The 9857-nt window shown below is 35.1% G+C and overlaps 1 long non-coding RNA gene and 12 other non-coding genes across 13 annotated transcripts; 2 read left to right on the top strand and 11 right to left on the bottom strand.

Annotated features, from left to right (window-relative positions):
* Nucleotides 1–268: 268 nt before the first annotated feature.
* Nucleotides 269–3675, bottom strand: LOC140046477 (uncharacterized). The gene is made up of 4 exons (XR_011844795.1): nt 3541–3675; nt 2246–2308; nt 1889–1926; nt 269–1091 (listed from the first exon to the last, which is right to left on the bottom strand). It is a non-coding gene; the product is annotated as an uncharacterized lncRNA (long non-coding RNA).
* Nucleotides 3676–4956: 1281 nt separating this feature from the next.
* On the bottom strand, nt 4957–5028 carry Trnah-gug (transfer RNA histidin (anticodon GUG)). Its single transcript has one exon. It is a non-coding gene; the product is annotated as a tRNA-His (tRNA).
* Nucleotides 5029–6048: 1020 nt separating this feature from the next.
* Trnaw-cca (transfer RNA tryptophan (anticodon CCA)) lies at nt 6049–6121 on the bottom strand. The gene has a single exon. It is a non-coding gene; the product is annotated as a tRNA-Trp (tRNA).
* A 390-nt stretch (nt 6122–6511) lies between these two features.
* Nucleotides 6512–6583, bottom strand: Trnah-gug (transfer RNA histidin (anticodon GUG)). The gene has a single exon. It is a non-coding gene; the product is annotated as a tRNA-His (tRNA).
* A 203-nt stretch (nt 6584–6786) lies between these two features.
* Nucleotides 6787–6858, top strand: Trnah-gug (transfer RNA histidin (anticodon GUG)). The gene has a single exon. It is a non-coding gene; the product is annotated as a tRNA-His (tRNA).
* A 762-nt stretch (nt 6859–7620) lies between these two features.
* Nucleotides 7621–7693, bottom strand: Trnaw-cca (transfer RNA tryptophan (anticodon CCA)). The gene has a single exon. It is a non-coding gene; the product is annotated as a tRNA-Trp (tRNA).
* Nucleotides 7694–7842: 149 nt separating this feature from the next.
* Trnah-gug (transfer RNA histidin (anticodon GUG)) lies at nt 7843–7914 on the bottom strand. The gene has a single exon. It is a non-coding gene; the product is annotated as a tRNA-His (tRNA).
* A 170-nt stretch (nt 7915–8084) lies between these two features.
* Trnah-gug (transfer RNA histidin (anticodon GUG)) lies at nt 8085–8156 on the bottom strand. The gene has a single exon. It is a non-coding gene; the product is annotated as a tRNA-His (tRNA).
* Nucleotides 8157–8358: 202 nt separating this feature from the next.
* Trnah-gug (transfer RNA histidin (anticodon GUG)) lies at nt 8359–8430 on the top strand. Its single transcript has one exon. It is a non-coding gene; the product is annotated as a tRNA-His (tRNA).
* A 162-nt stretch (nt 8431–8592) lies between these two features.
* On the bottom strand, nt 8593–8664 carry Trnaw-cca (transfer RNA tryptophan (anticodon CCA)). The gene has a single exon. It is a non-coding gene; the product is annotated as a tRNA-Trp (tRNA).
* Nucleotides 8665–8863: 199 nt separating this feature from the next.
* On the bottom strand, nt 8864–8935 carry Trnah-gug (transfer RNA histidin (anticodon GUG)). The gene has a single exon. It is a non-coding gene; the product is annotated as a tRNA-His (tRNA).
* Nucleotides 8936–9197: 262 nt separating this feature from the next.
* Trnaw-cca (transfer RNA tryptophan (anticodon CCA)) lies at nt 9198–9270 on the bottom strand. Its single transcript has one exon. It is a non-coding gene; the product is annotated as a tRNA-Trp (tRNA).
* A 388-nt stretch (nt 9271–9658) lies between these two features.
* Nucleotides 9659–9730, bottom strand: Trnah-gug (transfer RNA histidin (anticodon GUG)). Its single transcript has one exon. It is a non-coding gene; the product is annotated as a tRNA-His (tRNA).
* Between the last annotated feature and the right edge of the window lie 127 nt (nt 9731–9857).

Below are 9857 nucleotides of genomic sequence, written 5' to 3'. Positions count from 1 at the left end.
ACAGATTCATCAGTTTCTAGAATCGTATATCTATTGAAATGACAGGGAATACCTATTTCACCCAATATGTTATCAACAAAATTACTATACCCACACATTGAACAAATCCAAATTACTCTGGAATCACATAGTTTGTCTTCAAAAACATCTCTTACACATTTCACATGAAAATATTGACTACAACAGTCACATGTTATGCAATTGTCGTCTGCTTTCACTTCAATACTACACAAATCGCATGTATCATCAAACTCTGAAGCGACCTCTGTACCATAAGATAATATGTTTATGATATCATCAATTATTTCTTTAAATTCCGTTGTATCTTTGATAACTTCACAATCGACATTACATGTATCATCATTTTCCAGTTTTATAGTGCTCATGTCTTTGACATTCTTAGATAAGCAACATTGGTCAAGTAGGTCCAAGATTTCATCAATGACTGTTTCAAATTCTGTTGTATCTATAATACCACTATCAACATTACCAGCTGTATTGACATTATTGTACTCTTTATTTGTATTTTCTTTATTATTCTTAAAAAAGCACCATAACATTAAGAAGAACATTAAAAACAACATACCAATAATAAAGGTTATTAATAGTGTATCCATTATGTATGGTTAATCAAATCCAGAAATTGTTTTCAAATTCTATACAATTGATGTATTCTACTTCGTAATTACTTTATACAAATATGTTTTTTTTCCTGCTAAACTTATATTTATCTTTCCAAATTGTGTTTCGAGACAACTAATGTTTATATTCACTACGCCTAACTTTTTTGGTTCTGCAAAAGCCTTGATAAAGTTTCTATAGATAATAGAAAGATAGATAGATTTAGATAGATAGATAGATAATAGACTGCTGTCTATAAAAAGATTTGAGATTTCGTTTTATTCATCCAGTGGAGATTTTGCTTAAAATAATTCATCCAGTGGAGATTTTGCTTTAAATTTGCTTTCGTTGTTGCTGATTTGGAATACTTATAATCGGTTAATCCTCGTTGGTACTCTCTTTCGGAGAGCAGGATCTCTTTCGGAGATCCGGGTCTCTTCTGAGACCCAGCGGATTAATTCTTCAAAACTCTGCAATAAAAGAGAAAGAAAAATTATTAATAATGTTATATATATTTTTTCTCTACCCCATGACTTATAAGAGAAAATTCTTGCATAGTATTAGTAGGCATGCTCAAGCAGCATAATTGTAATACTCATGATATAATCATTCACTTCACAATCTTTGTGCGATTTAATCGCTTAATTAAACTCATTAGTCGTTAAAGATGATAGATCAAAGAAACATACTATGTTGTGAGTCATAACTTGAAAATAATGTAGTCCAAACTATATGATTCTAGTTGGTATCTTTTACATAACCCAATTTTTTTTATAGGTTAAAATAAACTACAAAAACTAATGTATTTTTTTTAATAAGGCCCTGTCATAGGTATCATGTAAAATGAATAATGATTAATCGGCAGCACACGTGACTCATAATACACAAAATACTGTATAACACATTTCATGGTACCTGTAGTAGATTTTACCGATTTTAAATGATGTAAACTTTATTTTGCATTTTTAACAATTTGTAATGTATTTGTTTTATCACATCTTGATATTAACTGTATCAAGGGGTGTAATTGCTTCTTAATCAATGTCTGAAAAATTAATAAATTTCCTCAAAATGACTTTGGGTATGAGACGGCTGATTAGGGCCTACATGTAGTCTCAATGCTAATTTCATTTAATATTCACAAACAATAAAATCTGAATTATGTAAATGTTTCATAATAGAAAATGCCTACAAAATAACAGGCAACAGTTCACAAAGTAAGGAAAATATGTTTTCTCCGTTTAACAGATAATCTACTAATACTCACAGCTGTAGCTGACACTGTAGGCCTATATTTTCTACAATCTAAAAAATACAAGTAAAAACATTAATAATGGCAATAAACAACATAAAAACTTTTTCCAAATCAACATGCTTCTTAATCAATGTCTGAAAAATTAAGAAATTTCCTCAAAATGACTTTGGGTATGGGCCGGCTGATTACATGTGGTCTCAATGCTAATTTCATTTAATATTTTAATCACAAACAATAAAATCTGAATTATGTAAATGTTTCATAATAGAAAATAATGCCTAAAAAATAAAAGGCAACAGTTCACTCCCAATCATGAGGCCATTAATCATCTCTACAAATTATTTATTTTAATTTATGTACACTACTTACGATATTCTAGAGATTATGAAGTAAAAACAATGTTATTACACTATTGTTTATCTCTTCCAACAGCTACAAGACAAAAATATATTCTATAAAATATATTATAAAAATCAAAAATCAACATTTGGGCGCTAGTTCTGTTTCGCACCTGTCATTTATTTCGATTCAAAATTTGTTTAGTAACTTTATCGTGAGTACCACACCTTAGAATTAGGCCTCAAATACTTTTATGAAGGAGATCACACAAAAAGTAAAAAATAAATCCTTTAAATTGATGAATTTACAGACGTGTTTCTCGCACATCGGTTCGTGAATTTCGCATAGGCCTACGCCATGTTCAATGTTGTTGTGTCTATGGAGCGCCAATTGACATTGGCAAAATATATTAAAATTGAACGTAATTTTCACTAATAAATGCATTAAATATACGCATTATAATAATTGAGTTTTCAGCTCTCTATTATGATTGCTCTTTTGGCGCTCCATAGAAACAACAACATTGAACACAAAATTCACTAATCGATGTGCGATAAGCACGTCTGTAAATTCATCAATTAAAAAAATGTATTTGTTACTTTTTGTGTGATCTTCTTCGTAAAAGTATTTTTGCGGCCTAATTCTAAGTTGTGGTACTCACGATAAAGTTACTAGGCCTAAACAAATTTTGAGTCGAAATATATGACAGGTGCGAAACGGAACTAGCGCCAACAGTATTTTTGCGGCCTAATTCTAAGTTGTGGTACTCACGATAAAGTTACTAGGCCTAAACAAATTTTGAGTCGAAATATATGACAGGTGCGAAACGGAACTAGCGCCAACATTTGTAACAATGAGATAAGACAGGTGCGAAAGGGAACTACGCTGACCTACACTACTACTAGGACTACTAGACTGACCTACAACATGCTATAATTATTAATTGTAAGCTCATTCAACGAGTCGTTGTTTCTTCTCTTTAATTAAGAACTTATAAACTAAAAACTAAAGTTAATATATATATCCAAGGTGCAAAAGGAAACTAGCACCGTTTAGTCCTACTAAAAACAGGCTAGGCCTAGGTACACTGTGTAGTTCATATTTAACATACACATCAGGCCATACACGATTGTCGTGCTGCTCCGGAAGCCATCGGGCAGAAAAACTTCACGACGTTTGTCATCTCTCAAACTACAGCCTTCCCGTATGGTGTATAGCACACTAAACACATGCCTCTATATCAATCATATTAGGCCTAGCTAGCCTAGAGGGTAAGTAGAAATTACAAAACAACTACAAATTAAACAATCCACATAATTTCTTACCTATTTCTAAACAAACTTGAGTTTGTTATCAAGTTTGTTATTTCTTAATATTCTTTATATATAAAATAGTATTTGTAATACAGTATTATCAAAGTTATTAATAAAGTTTTCTTGTATCTTGTATCAGAACGACTCTGTACAAACCAACCAACATGGAGTTATCAACACATGAAGTATGGCATGCAATCCTCGCCAAAATTACCAATATGTAACGAATAACGGAAATTAGTTGTGCATCGCGTATCTCTAAAACGTGTAAACATAACATTTCATAACTTTGACAGCATATGGGCATTTACGTGAAGTTGTGCACCTCCTATTTTTAAATGACTTCAGAGTTGCGTAACATGACTTACGCGCGTTTTTACGAAATTCGCGAATTTAACATAGATCGAAAACCATATAACAATTTAAAGTTTAATTTATATCTTGCGCTAACTGACTATGGAAAAATGGCATGTTTCACGCGAAGTTACGCGCGCACGTGCGTTTAAAATCTAAAAACGCGAAAAATCAATTTCTAATCAATTTTCTACGCGTTTCATGTCATTTTAAACATATAAAAATTCCCACGCGCGCGCATTTTTACGCGCGCGTGCGCATGTAGCGTTATTGTTGTTTTTCCAGCCTTTTCTAGTAATTTTACCAATTTTAAAACAATTTCGACTTAATATCACGTCATACGAGCACGTAGAATTTGACAATTTGCGCGCGTTTTTGATAAAAAAGTTAAAAAATTCGTCAAAATTATGCTTCTTTTTAAACAGTCATAAATTCTAAACTACACGGTCAACTTTTTGTGGATGACATATTCTGGAAGATGATGAGTTGTAAATATCGGATCATGCATCGATATGGCTAACCGGACATTTTAACGTCATCGTATGGCCACTCGGATATAAAATATAGGATTTTTGTCTCTTTCGTCATAGCTCGTCACATTTAATAGAGCGCATCTCCACTTATCCGTATTCCATTGCCTTCCATTTTTTTTGTATTGTCTAGGTCAATCAATTATCTTTCGCATGATTTACCATTTTTTGAAATTGTTATGACGTCATCATGTGCAAAAGCGTCAGTAACTTTGGTCACTTATTTTCACCTATTCTGCACTGTATGTTGTACCTATACAGTATATAGCGTATACCGTATATACTTATACGTGACGCAAAATAGAGAGCGCGCTAAATTTTTTTTCAATGGCATAATCGTTTTTCTGCGCGCAATATTCTGACGTGTGGCGTGCGAGTGGCTTTTGCGATGCGGATAACCTAACTCGTCCGTAGTGACGAGTTCAAATCTAGTTTATTTTGGACCTTTCTACAAAAATGTACTCCTTAATGCGTAAAAATAACAAAATTGCATTCATTGTGGTAAAAATAAAATAATCCCATTGCCGTGACATTGTTTTATCAATGCCGTGACCAGGATTCGAACCTGGGTTATTGCGGCCACAACGCAATGTACTAACCACTATACGATCACGGCGAGCTACGTAGGACACATGGTGAACAACAATGGTGAGCATATAATATAGATTATTTTAACGTAAAATGCATTTCGATTTTTTAATAATTGACTAAATTACCCCATTTGACAAACTTGATCGTAAACGATTTATATAACCATTTTTTTTGGTACAATTATGTAAAATATTAATATCCTTACATCTGTCCTACGTAGCTCGCCGTGATAGTATAGCGGTTAGTACTTCGCGTTGTGGCCGCAAAAACCCGGTCACGGCATTGAAAAGTACACAATAAAACGGCAGTAGGACTACAATTTTTTTTCCTAAAAAATTACAATCTTCCAAATGTTATCAATTAATTAAAAAAAATCGAAGCCAATTGTAAAATAGGATTGCTTCATTGTGGAGTAAGAGATTGCTGGTGGGTTTAAAAGTTAAGCTGACCCCGACGTGAGTTGAACACGCAACCTTCTGATCTAGAGTCAGACGCGCTACCATTGCGCCACGGAGTCAGATGTAGGTAAACAAAAACTATGGACATCTTTGTGATCGTAAAAAATAATTTATTTCGGACATTCCTACAGAAATATACACATTCTAATGCGTAACAAATAATATTGTTAGGTCAGAGATATAGTTTTGATACCAGGGTATTCATTGTGGATAAAAATAAAATAGTCCATTTGCCGTAACATTGTTTTATCGATGCCGTGACCAGGATTCGAACCTGGGTTATTGTGGCCACAACGCAATGTACTAACCGCTATACAATCACGGCGAGCTACGTAGGACAGACATTGATGTTTCCGCTAATTTTGTATTTGATATCTGTCATTGCTGCTGGTATCAAAACTTATAAATACCTCTGACCTGACTTAAACGCACGCAACCTTCTGATCTGGAGTCAGACGCGCTCCATTGCGCCACAGAGTCTAATATTAGTGAACAAATATGTAACATCTTCTTAGTCGTAAAATAAGGCTGACGGCGGGTATAATGCGAACATAATTATGTTATTGCTACTGGTATCAAAAGTTAAACGGCCCCCAACGTGATTTGAACACGCAACCTTCTGATCTGGAGTCAGACGCGCTACCATTGCGCCACGGAGTCAGATGTGGGTAAAATAAAAACTATGGACATATTTTTTGTCGTAAAAACATTTCTTTAAAAAACTCTTTCTAATGCGTACAAGATAACATCATTGCATTCATTGTGGGTAAAAATAAAATAGTCCAATTGCCGTGACATTATTTTATCAATGCCGTGACCAGGATTCGACCTTGGGTTATTGCGGCCACAACGCAATGTACTAACCACTATATACGATCACGGCGAGCTACGTAGGACAGACATTGTTTCCTGTCAATTTGGTATCTATGGAAATTATTTATTTTGGACCTTTCTACAAAAAATGTACTCCTTAATGCGTAACAATAACAAAATTGCATTCATTGTGGGTAAAAATAAAATAGTCCCATTGCCGTGACATTGTTTTATCAATGCCGTGACCAGGATTCGAACCTGGGTTATTGCGGCCACAACGCAATGTACTAACCACTATACGATCACGGCGAGCTACGTAGGACACATGGTGAACAACACTGGTGGGCATTATTATAATATAGATTATTTTAACGTAACATGCATTTCGATTTTTTAATAATTGACTAAATTACCCCATTTGACCAACTTGATCGTAAATGATTTATATAACCATTTTTTTTTTGTACAATTATGTAAAATATAAATATCCTTACATCTGTCCTACGTAGCTCGCCGTGATAGAATAGCGGTTAGTACTTTGCGTTGTGGCCGCAAAAACCCAGGTTCGAATCCTGGTCACGGCATTGAAATGTACACAATAACACGGCAGTAGGACTACAATTTTTTTTCCTAAAAAATTACAACTTCCAAATGTTATCAATTAATTAAAAAAAATCGAAGCCAATTGTAAAATAGGATTGCTTCATTGTGGAATAAGAGATTGCTGGTGGGTTTAAAAGTTAAGCTGACCCCGACGTGAGTTGAACACGCAATCTTCTGATCTAGAGTCAGACGCGCTACCATTGCGCCACGGAGTCAGATGTAGGTAAACAAAAACTCTGGACATCTTTGTGATCGTAAAAAATAATTTATTTCGGACATTCCTACAGAAATATACACATTCTAATGCGTAACAAATAATATTGTTAGGTCAGAGATATAGTTTTGATACCAGGCTATTCATTGTGGATAAAAATAAAATAGTCCATTTGGCGTGACATTGTTTCATCAATGCCGTGACCAGGATTCGAAACTGGGTTATTGCGGCCACAACGCAATGTACTAACCGCTATACAATCACGGCGAGCTACGTAGGACAGACATTGATGTTTCCGCTAATTTTGTATTTGATATCTGTCATTGCTGCTGGTATCAAAACTTATAAATACCTCTGACCTGACTTAAACGCACGCAACCTTCTGATCTGGAGTCAGACGCGCTCCATTGCGCCACAGAGTCTAATATTAGTGAACAAATATGTAACATCTTCTTAGTCGTAAAATAAGGCTGACGGCGGGTATAATGCGAACATAATTATGTTATTGCTACTGGTATCAAAAGTTAAACGGCCCCCAACGTGATTTGAACACGCAACCTTCTGATCTGGAGTCAGACGCGCTACCATTGCGCCACGGAGTCAGATGTGGGTAAAATAAAAACTATGGACATATTTTTTGTCGTAAAAACATTTCTTTAAAAAACTCTTTCTAATGCGTACAAGATAACATCATTGCATTCATTGTGGGTAAAAATAAAATAGTCACATTGCCGTGACATTGTTTTATCAATGCCGTGACCAGGATTCGAACCTGGGTTATTGCGGCCACAACGCAATGTACTAACCACTATACGATCACGGCGAGCTACGTAGGACAGACATCTATGTTTCCTGTCAATTTGGTATCTATGGAATTTATTTATTTTGGGACTTTCTACAAAAAATGTACTCCTTAATGCGTAAAAATAACAAAATTGCATTCATTTTGGGTAAAAATAAAATAGTCCCATTGCCGTGACATTGTTTTATCAATGCCGTGACCAGGATTCGAACCTGGGTTATTGCGGCCACAACGCAATGTACTAACCACTATACGATCACGGCGAGCTACGTAGGACACATGGTGAACAACACTGGTGGGCATTATTATAATATAGATTATTTTAACGTAACATGCATTTCGATTTTTTAATAATTGACTCAATTACCCCATTTGACCAACTTGATCGTAAATGATTTATATAACCATTTTTTTTTGTAAAATTATGTAAAATATAAATATCCTTACATCTGTCTTAAGTAGCTCGCCGTGATAGTATAGCGGTTAGTACTTTGCGTTGTGGCCGCAAAAACCCAGGTTCGAATCCTGGTCACGGCATTGAAATGTACACAATAACACGGCAGTAGGACTACAATTTTTTTTCCTAAATAATTACAATCTTCCAAATATTATCAATAATTTTAAAAAATCGAAGCCAATTGTAAAATAGGATTGCTTCATTGGGGAGTAAGAGATTGCTGGTGGGTTTAAAAGTTAAACTGACCCCGACGTGAGTTGAACACGCAACCTTCTGATCTGGAGTCAGACGCGCTACCATTGCGCCACGGAGTCAGATGTAGGTAAACAAAAACTATGGACATCTTTGTGATCGTAAAAAATAATTTATTTCGGACATTCCTACAGAAATATACACATTCTAATGCGTAACAAATAATATTGTTAGGTCAGAGGTATTTATAAGTTTTGATAACAAGGTATTCATTGTGGATAAAAATAAAATAGTCCATTTGCCGTGACATTGTTTTATCAATGCCGTGACCAGGATTCGAACCTGGGTTATTGCGGCCACAACGCAATGTACTAACCACTATACGATCACGGCGAGCAACGTAGGACAGACATTGATGTTTCCGTTAATTTTGTATTTGATATCTGTCATTGCTGCTGGTATCAAAACTTATAAATACCTCTGACCTGACTTAAACGCACGCAACCTTCTGATCTGGAGTCAGACGCGCTCCATTGCGCCACAGAGTCTAATATTAGTGAACAAATATGTAACATCTTCTTAGTCGTAAAATAAGGCTGACGGCGGGTATAATGCGAACATAATTATGTTATTGCTACTGGTATCAAAAGTTAAACGGCCCCCAACGTGATTTGAACACGCAACCTTCTGATCTGGAGTCAGACGCGCTACCATTGCGCCACGGAGTCAGATGTGAGTAAAATAAAAACTATGGACATATTCTTTGTCGTAAAAACATTTCTTTAAAAAAACTCTAATACGTACAAAATAACATCATTGCATTCATTGTGGGTAAAAATAAAATAGTCCCATTGCCGTGACATTGTTTTATCAATGCCGTGACCAGGATTCGAATCTGGGTTATTGCGGCCACAACGCAATGTGCTAACCACTATACGATCACGGCGAGCTACGTAGGACAGACATTTATGTTTCCTGTCAATTTGGTATCTATGGAAATTATTTATTTTGGACCTTTCTACAAAAAATGTACTCCTTAATGCGTAAAAATAACAAAATTGCATTCATTGTGGGTAAAAATAAAATAGTCCCATTGCCGTGACATTGTTTTATCAATGCCGTGACCAGGATTCGAACCTGGGTTATTGCGGCCACAACGCAATGTACTAACCACTATACGATCACGGCGAGCTACGTAGGACACATGGTGAACAACACTGGTGGGAATTATTATAATATAGATTATTTTAACGTAACATGCATTTCGATTTTTTAATAATTGACTAAATTACCCCATTTGACCAACTTGATCGTA

The sequence above is a fragment of the Antedon mediterranea genome, chromosome 1 (genome assembly GCF_964355755.1).
Source record: "Antedon mediterranea chromosome 1, ecAntMedi1.1, whole genome shotgun sequence".
NCBI lineage: Eukaryota > Metazoa > Echinodermata > Crinoidea > Comatulida > Antedonidae > Antedon > Antedon mediterranea.
The sequence above is the reverse complement of the archived record's forward strand: the minus strand, read 5'-3'. Positions and strand labels throughout refer to the sequence as shown.